The following is a 15,480-nucleotide window of genomic DNA, read 5'->3' as shown; positions in this document are numbered from 1 at the left end:
GCAATAAAACACAACATTGTGCTTTTGTAAAATAATTTCAAGCAATCCACCCCCCGAAAGGCGCTAATTTTAAAATTAAACTAAAATGCTCACGGCTGCACGGGCATTCATAACGGTGCGCGTCCACGGCGAAGAAAGAGCGAGGAATGTTTTTCAGTTAATTCCTACTTCCATAGGAATTCTTTTGAAATGCTTGCTCAACCACTATCAATGTCAGTGCGGACGAACATATTTTACTTTCGTTTTTAAGTTGGCGATTTAAAAGCCCCCAGTGGTGTCACACGTCGATTAACCGGTGGTAAAATATTCTCAAAGTCACATATTACCTAGTATATTTTTATATAGATACAATAGGCCTACCTGATTTTGAACACAAGAGGGCAGTATAGCCCTATGTATAAGCAGGAGTAACTAAAAACTCAGAGTCTGAAATATCCAAAAAATCCACATTCAGACCAAAATATCTGACTTCCAGATGGCCGGAGCTAATGAATGTTAATTAGAAAGTTGTCCGGCTTGATGAGTACAATATAAAACTTTTTTTTTTTTTACTGTAGTCAAAACTAACCCGCCCACTTTTGTCAAAAGCATGTTGAAAGTGACACACTTCCTGCTGCCAGTTGGTGGCGCTATAACTTTGACTCACAATAGTTACATCCATGTGATCGGCCTCTTACCACGAACACACTGCTGAAGTTTCATCAAGATCAGTTAATGTATGCATAAGTTATTCCACTTCGTGTTTCTCTTTTCTCGCCATAAATTCGTTTCCTCGCCACGGCCAAACCGTTCGAGATATCAAAAATCCGTCCGCAATTTAGAATCCTCAATGTCTTGACTTCATGCACACCGAGTTTGGTGGGGATTGGATGAATTCTCTAGGAGGAGTACTTCGCATTCCACAGCAAGCGTTTTCCAAACAACCCATAATAGCCGACTTCCTGTTGGGCTGGCGTAAAACTTGACCAGGGGAAAGTTGTTCGGCCCGATGAGATCTATATGTGTACCGAGTTTCATATTAATTCATGCAAGCGTGTTTGATCTATGGACCAAGTTTTGGGACACCGTTCAAGGGGGCGCTGTTGAGCCCCCCTGCCACGCCCGGGTACCAGCTTCAGCCCGGCCCTGATGGCAGGGGGTTCTGACTTGTGTGCAAAGTTTCAAGAGTTTTTGAGCATGTTAAGGACCCCAAAAGCCCCTGAAACCTTGATTAACAATATAAAAGCAATAGTCAAATCCCCCCCTCCCCTCACACACACAGAGACACAGAGAGAGGGAGAGAAAATTCTTCAGAAAATCCACATTCAAACCAAAATATCTCTCTTCCTGTTGGTCAGAGATCATTAATGTAAATTAGAAAGTTGTCCGTCTTGATGAGAACAATACACATACCAAGTTTTGTTGCTGTTGATAAAACTAACCCCCCCACTTATGACTCAAGGTGGCGCTACTGAGCCCCTCACCACGCCCGTTTCTGAAACTTTGCACAAGTCTACGGGCTAATAAATGTGATGTGTCTGTCGAGTTTCATCCAATTTCAAGTATGTTAAGAGTCTCAAAAGCATCAAAAAAGAATATTAAAGTTTGAAGCGTTGCCATGGCAACAGTATTAAAGATATCAAAAATCCTTTCACAGGTCTACATCTGCCGTGTGTTTACATTATACAAATAAAGTTTGAAGCAAATCGGGTAAAAATAAGAGGGTGATTTCAAAGCATTTTGAAAGGGACACACTTCCTGCTGCCAGTTGGTGGCGCTATAACTTTGACTCACAATAGTCACATCCATGTGATCGGCCTCTTACAACGAACACACTGCTGAAGTTTAATCAAGATCAGTTAATGTATGCAGAAGTTATAACACACTTCCTGTTTCCATTATTCGCCATAAATTCGTGTCCTCGCCACGGCCAAACCGTTCGAGATATCAAAAATCCGTCCGCAATTTAGCATCCTCAATGTCTTGACTTCATGCTGACTGAGTTTGGAGGCGAATGGATGAATTCCCTAGGAGGAGTACATTAAATTCCACAGCATACGTTTCCAAACAACCCATAATAGCCGACTTCCTGTTGGGCTGGCGTAAAAAGTAAAAGTACGAAAGTTGTTTGGCCCGATGAGATCTATATGTGTATTGAGTTTCATATTACATGCAAGCGTGTCTGATTTATGGACCAAGTTTTCGGACCCCGTTCAAGGGGGCGCTGTTGAGCCCCCTTGCCATGCCCGGGTACCAGCTTCAGCCCGGCCCTGATGGCCGCAGGTTCTGACCTGTGTGCAAAATTTCAAGAGTTTTCGAGCATGTTAAAGGCCCCAAAAGTGCCCGAAAGGTTGACAGAAAAATAATAATAATAATAATAATAATAATAATAAATAATCCTACCGGAAACAATAGGGCCTTCGCCCTTTCAGGGCTTGGAACGTAATAATAAATAATCCTACCGGAAACAATAGGGCCTTCGCCCTTTCAGAGCTTGGGCCCTAAATATAGCTGCGAGCAGCGATTACGGGCCCAAGCCGGTGGCACCGCAACCCCGGTGCCTTTAGTTACCTAAAGGCACCGGGGTGGCGGTACCGCCGGCTTTGGCCCTCCATCGCTGCTCGCAGCTATATTTATATATATATATATATATAAACATACATACATACACACACATACATATATATGTATATATATATATATATATATATATATATATATATATATATATATATATATATATATATATATATATATATTATTGTTCAAAAGTTTGGGGTCAGTAAGATTTTTAATGTTTTTAGGAGAAGTCTCTTCTGCTCACCAAGGCTGCATTTATTGATTAAAAATACAAACAAAAACAGTAATATTGTGAAATATTATTCCAATTTAAAACAGCTGTTTTCAATTTTTAAATATTTTACATAGTAATTCATTTCTGTGATCAAAGTTGAGTTTTCAGCATTATTACTCCAGTCTTCAGTGTCACATGATCCTTCAGAAATCATACTAATATGATGATTGATGCTCAATAAATATTCATTATTATTTTCAATGTTGAAAACAGTTGTGTACAGATTTTTTTTTTTTTTTTCAAAATGCTTTGATGAATGTAAAGTTCAAAAGAACAGCATATATTTCAAATATATATATTTTTAACATTATAAATGTCTTTACTGTAACTGTTGATCAGTTTAACTCATCCTTCATAAATAAAAGTACTGATTTATTTTATTTATTTCCCCAAAAAATAAAATTTTAATTATTACTAACCCAAAACTTTTGAGCGGTAGTGTTTAACATTACAAAAGCTTTAGATTTCAGATAAATGCTGTTCTTTTGAACTTTCTATTCATCAAAGACTGTACACAACTGTTTTCGACATTTAAAATAATAATGAATGTTTCTTGAGTATCAATCATCATATTAGAATAATTTCTGAAGGATCATGTGACAGTGACGACTGGAGTAATGATGCTGAAAACTCAGCTTTGATCACAGGAATAAATAATAGTTTAAAATATATTAAAATAGAAAGCAGCTGTTTTAAATTGGAATAATATTTTACAATATTACTGTTTTTGTTTGTATTTTTAATCAAATAAATGCAGCCTTGGTGAGCAGAAGAAACTTCTCTGTTATGTGCGCGCCACAGACTGCACGCACGTCCGCTTAGAGTTCCGCCTTTTGCCTTCCGTCAATATTACGTTATTAGAAAAATATTTTTTTAGAGAATCGATTTTTTGACATTTGTGAATCGATTCAGAATCGTCCACGTCCGCATCGCGATGCATCTAAGAATAAATTTTTTCTCCCACCCCTAGATTTCATACAACAGGTTAATAAACAGTTACAATTAAGTCACTTACATTTTAGATGCAATGTTGACTGTTTTTGTTCTGTTTCAGCAGCGAAAATAGTTAAACAAAGATCACGGCAGAACCATCACGCATCACGTGTTTTCTCATAACTGAACGATTCAGCATTTTTAACGAATCGGTTGACTCAAAGATTGAATGATCAATCCATAAACATCTGTCTTAATCATGATCGACTCATTCGAACAAATCGTTTGAACGAATGAATCAATGACTCGCTTATTAAGATGGATGCCTGGCGACACCTAATGGCGGTTTAGTGTTGTTTAAAAGCATCATTCTTTCCCACATGTGTGTGATTTGTGTGTGCAACATTATCATTATTTTTCTTACACTATTATATTAGCGATTTAAAAGCACCCACTCGTGTCACACGTCGATTAACCGGTGGGAAAATATCCTCAGACACATACCTAATAAATGTATATTTAAATACAATATTGGCCTACCTGGTAAAAAGTTTTATATACTATTTTGATGTCCTTTTGAACACAAGAGGGCAGTATAGCCCTATGTTTGCTTTTTTGTTGAACCAAATAGCACTAAATAGCCTGTTTTAACTTTTTCATTCTTCTTGAATTGCAAAAACAGAATAAAATGGGTTTAGTTGTGATATTTGTATACTTTTATATAGAAATAAATGGTATATAATTACATTTTTAGAAGATTTTTAGTGTTTCCTTTTTGGACATTATTTAATCCCTCGCCATAGCAAAACCGTTTGAGATATTTATTATCCATTCACAATTTAGCATATTTAATGTAGTTTCATCATGTTGAAAAAGTTTGGTACGAATAAAATAAATAGTTTAAGAGGAGTGGCTAAAAATTCAGAGGCTGATTTTGCAAAAAAATTCACATTCAGACCAAAATATCTGACTTCCTGATGGCCAGAGCTATTGAATGTAAATTAGAAAGTTGTCCGGCTTGATGAGAACAATATACAAACTATTTTTTCTTTACTGTAGTTAACCCTCTGGGGTCTAAGGTGTTTTTGGGGCCCTTGAGATGTTCTGACATGCCCTGACATTTGTGCTTTTTTCAGTTGCTTATAAACATATTAATGGCAAAGGTGTAAATTCACTCCATAAAGCACAAACAGGGCTACCATAATATGTGAGCCACGTGTATGTACATGTTTTCATTTTTGAGAGAATAATGTTTATGCATGGTTATTGAAAAAACTAAAAACTAAAATTTCTGAAATAAGGCCACAAAACACATAGTAAATATGTGTCAATAAGACTTTTGAATAATGGATGTTCTCGCCTAGTGTTTTTTTCTTAAAAATTATGTGAAAATAGTCTTGCTTTATCGTTCACATAAAACCATACATTGATTTAAATTGATGTAAAACAGGTTTTGCTTGGAAAGCCAATATGCGAGGAGGCGTGAACGAGGAGTGGTTTACAACAATGTCCCACCCACTCTGCATAATGACTCTGCATAATTAGCCATTCATTCAGGTGTGACACTGACTGAGCCACAATGCAAGGACAAAGGATATTTAGAAGAAGACTTATATTGACCATTTAAGATTTTGCTTACATCTATCTTGTAAATATGTTTTGCCATTTTATTAAAAAGGTTACAATTACAACAATATTACAATTTCAACAATATTTCAAGTGTACTCTTTCTTTGTAAAAAAAAAAGATTATAGGCCTACATTTTATCTATGTATTCATTACTTTCATATTTCGCCTGACTGTAACGTTGTTTTCATGAAATATTAGGGCATATTGTTAATTTGCAGTTTAATACGTTGCTTATACAAATAGCCTACATTTTATTTCAACGTATTTCAGTCGATTTTTACTCATCTCAGTATAGCAATACAGCTTGCTGAAACATCATTCATTCACACACGCGATTTAAATTTAAACTGTCTTTGCCAGCTGTGGTAAACAGCGCGCATCTCTGCCGTTCATTCATTCATAAACAGAAACCCACGTGAGAAGGAAAAAACTTACTAGTATTCCTCAGCTCGCTCCTCGATATACCCGCACTTCTGGGGGACATTTTCCATTATTATTCCTCACAGCTGCAAGATGGTGTAAACAAGTAATGATCTGAATAAACTTGTGTTTTCTCGAACTGATATGGGGGCGTTCACAGGATTGCGCGGATTGCCTCAGACATTTGCGTTTGAATAGCGCGCGCTCTCCGTGGGCGGAGTCACATTACATCTGAATCAGATGTAATTAGCTCGACTGGAATCGCTCTCTTTTAATACAGATTTCACAAGATGAGAATATTTGTTTTTTATATAAATTACTTCATTAAAAAGAAGAGAATTCAAGCTTCATGCCTGTGTGACTGTATGCCTGTTTGACTGAGTATTCGCTGAGTTATTGTTCATTTTCGGACGCGTTTCAGAATGGACTACACTGGCAGAGAGAAGGCAGAACTCGCCTCGTGTTTATTTTTCTTTATTTGGCAAAAAGCACAACACTTTGTTTTTATTGTGAGTATACACAAAAATAATACACATTTAACAGAATCGATTGATGTATGAAACTTATTTTGTAAAATCAAAGTCAAAAGAGTATTTCGGGTCTCAATTCAACTCATAAGGAAAAAAGCGAGCAGATCACGCCGGCGTGATCTCCGACCTCTGAGGGTTAAAACTAACCCCCCCACTTTTGTCAAAAGCATGTTGAAAGTGACACACTTCCTGCTGCCAGTTGGTGGCGCTATAACTTTGACTCACAATAGTTACATCCATCTGATCGGCCTCTTACCATGAACAAACTGCTGAAGTTTCATCAAGATCAGTTAATGTATGCATTAGTTATAACACTTCGTTTTTCTCTTTTCTCGCCATTAATTCGTTTCCTCGCCACAGCCAAACCGTTCGAGATATCAAAAATCCGTCCGCAATTTAGCATCATCAATGTCTTGACTTCACGCTGACCGAGTTTGGAGGCGAATCGATGTATTTCCTAGGAGGAGTACATTAAATTCCACAGCAAGCGTTTCCAAACAACCCTAAATAGCCGACTTCCTGTTGGGCTGGCGTAAAACTTAGAGCACAAAAGTTGTTCGGCCCGATGAGATCTATATGTGTACCGAGTTTCAAATTAATTCATGCAAGCGTGTTTGATATATGGACCAAGTTTTAGAACCCCGTTCAAGGGGGCGCTGTTGAGCCCACCTGCCACGCCCGGCTACCAGATTCAGCCCCGCCCTGATGGCCGCGGGTTCTGACCTGTGTGCAACGTTTCAAGAGTTTTCGAGCACGTTTAGGGAACCAAAAGCCCCAGAAACCTTGAAAAACAAATGAAAAAGTAAATCTCACTCAACTGACAAATCACCCCCACCCCTCACACACTCAGAGACAGAGAGAGAGAGAAATTTCTCCAAAAAATCACATTCAAACCAAAATATCTGACTTTCTGTTGCTTTGAGCTAATAAGTGTAAATTAGAAAGTTGTCCGGCTCGATAAGAACAATATACATACCAAGTTTTGTGATTCTAGGTAAAACTAAGCCCCCATTTTTGACTAAAGGTGGCGCTACTGAGCCCCTCACCACGCCCGTTTCTGAAACTTTGCCCATGTCTACTGGATAATAAGTGTGATGTGTCTGTCGAGTTTCATGCAATTTCAAGTATGTTAAGAGTCTCAAAAGCATCAAAAAAGAATATTAAAGTTTGATGCGTTGCCATGGCAACAGTATCTAAGATATCAATAATCCTTTCACAGGTCTACATCTGCCGTGTGTCTACATCATACACATAAAGTTTGAAGCAAATCAGGTAAAAATAAGAGAGTGATTTCAAAGCATTTTGAAAGTGACACACTTCCTGCTGCCAGTTGGTGGCGCTATAACTTTGACTCACAATAATCACATCCTTGTGTTCGGCCTCTGAAAACGAACACACTGCTGAAGTTTCATCAAGATCAGATAATGTATGCTGAAGTTATAACACACTTCCTGTGTCCCTTTTTCGCCATAAATTCGTTTCCTTGCCACGGCCAAACCGTTCGAGATATCAAAAATCCGTCCGCAATTTAGCATTCTCAATGTCTTGACTTCATGCTGACCGAGTTTGGAGGCGATTGGATGAATTCTCTAGGAGGAGTACATTAAATTCCACAGCATGCGTTTCAAAACAACCCATAATAGCCGACTTCCTGTTGGGCTGGCGTAAAAAGTAAAAGTACGAAAGTTGTTCGGCCCGATGAGATCTATATGTGTACCGAGTTTCATATTATTACATGCAAGCGTGTCTGATTTATGGACCAAGTTTTCGGACCCCGTTCAAGGGGGCGCTGTCGAGCCACCCTGCCACGCCCGGGTACCAGCTTCAGCCCAGCCCTGATGGCCACGGGTTCTGACCCGTGTGCAAAGTTTCAAGAGTTTTCGAGCACGTTAAGGGTCTCAAAAGTGCCCGAAAGGTTGACAGAAAAATAAGAATAATAATAATAAATATAGCTGCGAGCAGCGATTACGGGCCCAAGCCGGTGGCACCGCAACCCTGGTGCCTTTAGTTACCTAAAGGCACCGGGGTGGCGGTACGGCCGGCTTTGGCCCTCCATCGCTGCTCGCAGCTATATTATATATATATATATATATATATATATATATATATATATATATATATATATATATATATATATATATATATATATATATATATATACATACATACATACATACACACACATACATATATATGTATATATATATATATATATATATATATATATATATATATATATATATATATATATATTATTGTTCAAAAGTTTGGGGTCAGTAAGATTTTTAATGTTTTTAGGAGAAGTCTCTTCTGCTCACCAAGGCTGCATTTATTGATTAAAAATACAAACAAAAACAGTAATATTGTGAAATATTATTCCAATTTAAAACAGCTGTTTTCAATTTTTAAATATTTTACATAGTAATTCATTTCTGTGATCAAAGTTGAGTTTTCAGCATCATTACTCCAGTCTTCAGTGTCACATGATCCTTCAGAAATCATACTAATATGATGATTGATGCTCAATAAATATTCATTATTATTTTCAATGTTGAAAACAGTTGTGTACAGATTTTTTTTTTCAAAATGCTTTGATGAATGTAAAGTTCAAAAGAACAGCATATATTTCAAATATATATATTTTTAACATTATAAATGTCTTTACTGTAACTGTTGATCAGTTTAACTCATCCTTCATAAATAAAAGTACTGATTTATTTTATTTATTTCCCCAAAAAATACAATTTTAATTATTACAAACCCAAAACTTTTGAGCGGTAGTGTTTAACGTTACAAAAGCTTTAGATTTCAGATAAATGCTGTTCTTTTGAACTTTCTATTCATCAAAGACTGTACACAACTGTTTTCGACATTTAAAATAATAATGAATGTTTCTTGAGTATCAATCATCATATTAGAATAATTTCTGAAGGATCATGTGACAGTGGCGACTGGAGTAATGATGCTGAAAACTCAGCTTTGATCACAGGAATAAATAACAGTTTAAAATATATTAAAATAGAAAGCAGCTGTTTTAAATTGGAATAATATTTTACAATATTACTGTTTTTGTTTGTATTTTTAATCAAATAAATGCAGCCTTGGTGAGCAGAAGAAACTTCTCTGTTATGTGCGCGCCACAGACTGCACGCACGTCCGCTTAGAGTTCCGCCTTTTGCCTTCCGTCAATATTACGTTATTAGAAAAATATTTTTTTAGAGAATCGATTTTTTGACATTTGTGAATCGATTCAGAATCGTCCACGTCCGCATCGCGATGCATCTAAGAATACATTTTTTCTCCCACCCCTAGATTTCATACAACAGGTTAATAAACAGTTACAATTAAGTCACTTACATTTTAGATGCAATGTTGACTGTTTTTGTTCTGTTTCAGCAGCGAAAATAGTTAAACAAAGATCACGGCAGAACCATCACGTGTTTTCTCATAACTGAACGATTCAGCATTTTTAACGAATCGGTTGACTCAAAGATTGAATGATCAATCCATAAACATCTGTCTTAATCATGATCGACTCATTCGAACGAATCGTTTGAACGAATGAATCAATGACTCGCTTATTAAGATGGATGCCTGGCGACACCTAATGGCGGTTTAGTGTTGTTTAAAAGCATCATTCTTTCCCACATGTGTGTGATTTGTGTGTGCAACATTATCATTATTTTTCTTTCACTATTATATTAGCGATTTAAAAGCACCCACTCGTGTCACACGTCGATTAACCGGTGGGAAAATATCCTCAGACACATACCTAATAAATGTATATTTAAATACAATATTGGCCTACCTGGTAAAAAGTTTTATATACTATTTTGATGTCCTTTTGGACACAAGAGGGCAGTATAGCCCTATGTTTGCTTTTTTGTTGAACCAAATAGCACTAAATAGCCTGTTTTAACTTTTTCATTCTTCTTGAATTGCAAAAACAGAATAAAATGGGTTTAGTTGTGATATTTGTATTCTTTTATATAGAAATAAATGGTATATAATAAAATTTTTAGAAGATTTTTAGTGTTTCCTTTTTGGACATTACTTTAATCCCTCGCCATAGCAAAACCGTTTGAGATATTTATTATCCATTCACAATTTAGCATATTTAATGTAGTTTCATCATGTTGAAAAAGTTTGGTACGAATAAAATAAATAGTTTAAGAGGAGTGGCTAAAAATTCAGAGGCTGATTTTGCAAAAAAATTCACATTCAGACCAAAATATCTGACTTCCTGATGGCCAGAGCTATTGAATGTAAATTAGAAAGTTGTCCGGCTTGATGAGAACAATATACAAACTATTTTTTCTTTACTGTAGTTAAAACTAACCCCCCCACTTTTGTCAAAAGCATGTTGAAAGTGACACACTTCCTGCTGCCAGTTGGTGGCGCTATAACTTTGACTCACAATAGCTACATCCATCTGATCGGCCTCTTACCACGAACACACTGCTGAAGTTTCATCAAGATCAGTTAATGTATGCAGAAGTTATTCCACTTCCGTGTTTCTCTTTTCTCGCCATAAATTCGATTCCTCGCCACAGCCAAACCGTTCGAGATATCAAAAATCCGTCCGCAATTTAGCATCCTCAAAGTCTTGACTACATGCACACCGAGTTTGAAGGGGACACTGTGAATTTTCTAGGAGGAGTATTTCACATTCCACAGCAAGCGTTTTCCAAACAACCCATAATAGCCGACTTCCTGTTGGGCTGGCGTAAAACTTGACCGGGGTAAAGTTGTTCGGCCCGATGAGATCTATATGTGTACCGAGTTTCATATTAATTCATGCGAGCGTGTTTGATATATGGATCAAGTTTTAGAACCCCGTTCAAGGGGGCGCTGTTGAGCCCCCCAGCCACGCCCGGGTACCAGCTTCAGCCCGGCCCTGATGGCCGTGGGTTCTGACCTGTGTGCAAAGTTTCAAGAGTTTTTGAGCACGTTAAGGACCCCAAAAGCCCCTGAAACCTTGATTAACAATATAAAAGCAATAGTCAAATCCCCCCCTCCCCTCACACACACACAGACACAGAGAGAGGGAGAGAAAATTCTTCAGAAAATCCACATTCAAACCAAAATATCTCTCTTCCTGTTGGTCGGAGATGGTTCATGTAAATTAGAAAGTTGTCCGTCTTGATGAGAACAATACACATACCAAGTTTTGTGATTCTAGGAAAAACTAAGCCCCCATTTTTGACTAAAGGTGGCGCTACTGAGCCATTCCACCACGCCCGTTTCTTAAACTTTGCACATGTCTACGGGCTAATAAATGTGATGTGTCTGTTGAGTTTCATGCAATTTCAAGTATGTTAAGAGTCTCAAAAGCATCAAAAAATAATATTAAAGTTTGATGCGTTGCCACGGCAACATTATCTAAGATATCAATAATCCTTTCACAGGTTTACATCTGCCGTGTGTCTATATTGTACACATAAAGTTTGAAGCAAATCGGGTAAAAATAAGACACTGATTTCAAAGCATTTTGAAAGTGATGTACTTCCTGCTGCCTGTTGGTGGCGCTATAACTTTGACTCACAATAGTCACATCCATGTGATCGGCCTCTTACAACGAACACACTGCTGAAGTTTCATCAAGATCAGTTAATGTATGCAGAAGTTATAACACACTTCCTGTTTCATTTTTTCGCCATAAATTTGTTTCCTCGCCACGGCCAAACCGTTCGAGATATCAAAAATCCGTCCGCAATTTAGCATCCTCAATGTCTTGACTTCATGCACACCGAGTTTGGAGGCGAATCGATGAATTCCCTAGGAGGAGTACATTAAATTCCACAGCATGCGTTTCCAAACAACGCTAAATAGCCAACTTCCTGTTTGGCTGGCGTAAAACTTAGAGTACGAAAGTTGTTCGGCCCGATGAGATCTATATGTGTACTGAGTTTCATATTATTACATGCAAGCGTGTTTGATTTATGGACACGTGTTTGGATCCCGTTCCAGGGGGCGCTGTCGAGCCCCCCTGCCACGCCCGGGTACCAGCTTCAGTCCGGCCCTGATGGCCGCGGGTTCTGACGTGTGTGCAAAATTTCAAGAGTTTTCGAGCATGTTAAGGGCCCCAAAAGTGCCCGAAAGGTTGACAAAATAATAATAATAATAATAATAATAATAATAATAATCCTACCGGAAACAATAGGGCCTTCGCCCTTTCAGGGCTTGGGCCCTAATAATAATAAATAATCCTACCGAAAACAATAGGGCCTTCGCCCTTTCAGGGCTTGGGCCCTAATAATCCTTACTAAAACAATAGGGCCTTCGCCCTTTCAGGGCTTGGGCCCTAAATATAGCTGCGAGCAGCGATTACGGGCCCAAGCCGGTGGCACCGCAACCCCGATGCCTTTAGTTACCTAAAGGCACCGGTGTGGCGGTACCGCCGGCTTTGGCCCTCCATCGCTGCTCGCAGCTATATATATATATATATATATATATATATATATATATATATATATATATATATTATACAAACATATATATATATATATATATATATATATATATATATATATATATATATATATATGTATATGTGTGTATTTATATATGTGTGTGTATATATATATATATATATATACCATTCAAAAGTTTGGGGTCAGGAAGATTTTTAATGTTTTTAGGAGAAGTCTCTTCTGCTCACCAAGGCTGCATTTATTTGATTAAAAATACAAACAAAAACAGTAATATTGTGAAATATTATTCCAATTTAAAACAGCTGTTTTCTATTTTAAAATATTTTACACTGTAATTAATTTATGTGATCAAAGCTGAGTTTTCAGCATCATTACTCCCATCTTCAGTGTCACATGATCCTTCAGAAATCATTCTAATATGATGATTGATGGTCAATAAATATTAATTATTATTTTCAATGTTGAAAACAGTTGTGTACAGATTTTTTTTTCAAAATGGGTTGATGAATGTAAAGTTCAAAAGAACAGCATTTATTTCAAATATATATTTTTTTAACATTTTAAATGTCTGTACTGTAACTTTTGATCAGTTTAACTCATTCTCGATTAATAAAAGTATTGATTTATTTTATTTCTTTCCCCCAAAAATAAAATTAAAATTATTACTGACCCCAAACTTCTGAACGGTAGTGTTTAATGTTACAAAAGTTTTAGATTTCAGATAAATGCTGTTCTTTTGAACTTTCTATTCATCAAAGACTGTACACAACTGTTTTCGACATTTAAAATAATAATGAATGTTTCTTGAGCATCAATCATCATATTAGAATAATTTCTGAAGGATCATGTGACAGTGACGACTGGAGTAATGATGCTGAAAACTCAGCTTTGATCACAGGAATAAATAACAGTTTAAAATATATTAAAATAGAAAGCAGCTGTTTTAAATTGGAATACTATTTTACAATATTACTGTTTTTGTTTGTATTTTTAATCAAATAAATGCAGCCTTGGTGAGCAGAAGAAACCTTGCTTAAAAATCTTACTGACCCCAAATTTTTGAACAGTAGTGTATATATATTATATAAAAATGTAATGGATAAGACACAGATAGTTTTACTTGCCTGACCTGATTAGAACAATGAAAAAAACTTAAATGAAAAAATAACTTGGGAATCTCTAAAACGAGGGCGCGATTAAACAGTGGACACATAAAAACATACTCTGTCATTTTGTTCAGAACATCATTCAAACTGCAAAGTGTTAACTTATATTTTTGTACAGTAGCAATAAAACACAACATTGTGCTTTTTTTAAATACATTCAAGCAATCCTCCCTGAAAATGAAACTAAAATGCTCACGGCTACACAGGCATTCATAATGGTGCGCGTCCTCAGCGAGGAACGAGCAGAACAGAGTCAACAATTTTTAGGTCATTCCTCCTTCCATAGGAATTTATTGAAAACGCTCGCTCTGCTCCGCACCATTATCAATGTCCGTGCGGACGAACATATTTTACTTTCGTTTTTAAGTTTAAGTTTCGGTGTCACACGTCAGTTAACCGGTGGTAAAATATTCTTACCGTCACATACCTAGTATATTTTTATATAGATATAATAGGCCTACCTGATTTTGAACACAAGAGGGCAGTATAGCACTATGTTTGACTTTATTTATTTATTGTTTAGACTAAACAACCATTCTGGCAGTTTTTAAACTTAAACTTCATTCTTAAATTGAAAAAAAAAACGAATAAAATGAGTTAAGTTCTGATATTTGTATACTTTTATATAGTAATAAATGGTATATAATTAAATTTTTAGAATATATGAACCTTTTAGTGTTTCCTTTTTAGACTATACTTTAATCCCTCGCCATAGCAAAACCGTTTGAGATATTTATTATCCGTTCACAATTTAGCATCATTAATATATTTTTATCATGTTGAAAAAGTTTGGTGGGAATAAAATAAGCCACTTAGATAAAGGTGGCTAAAAATTCAGAGGCTGATTTTGCAAAAAAATCCACATTCAGACCAAAATATCTGACTTCCTGATGGTCAGAGCTAATGACTTTAAATTAGAAAGTTGTCCGGGTCGATGAGATCAATATATGAACTGAGTTTTTTTTACTGTAGTTAAAACTAACCCCCCCACTTTTGTCAAAAGCATGTTGAAAGTGACACACTTCCTGCTGCCAGTTAGTGGCGCTATAACTTTGAATCACAATAGCTACATACATCTGATCGGCCTCTTACCACGAACACACTGCTGAAGTTTCATCAAGATCAGTTAATGTATGCAGAAGTTATTCCACTTCGTGTTTCTCTTTTCTCGCCATAAATTCGATTCCCCGCCACGGCCAAACCGTTCGAGATATCAAAAATCCGTCCGCAATTTAGCATCCTCAAAGTCTTGACTACATGCACACCGAGTTTGGAGGGGACACGGTGAATTTTCTAGGAGGAGTATTTCACATTCCACAGCAAGTGTTTTCCAAACAACCCATAATAGCCGACTTCCTGTTGGGCTGGCGTAAAACTTGACTAGGGGAAAGTTGTTCGGCACGATGAGATCTATATGTGTACCGAGTTTCATATTAATTCATGCAAGCGTGTTTGATATATGGACCAAGTTTTAGAACCCCGTTCAAGGGGGCGCTGTTGAGCCCCCCAGCCATGCCCGGGTACCAGCTTCAGCC

The sequence above is a fragment of the Scardinius erythrophthalmus genome, assembly GCF_964197995.2.
Source record: "Scardinius erythrophthalmus genome assembly, chromosome: 10".
Lineage (NCBI taxonomy): Eukaryota > Metazoa > Chordata > Actinopteri > Cypriniformes > Leuciscidae > Scardinius > Scardinius erythrophthalmus.
Note: the sequence above shows the minus strand (reverse complement) of the source record.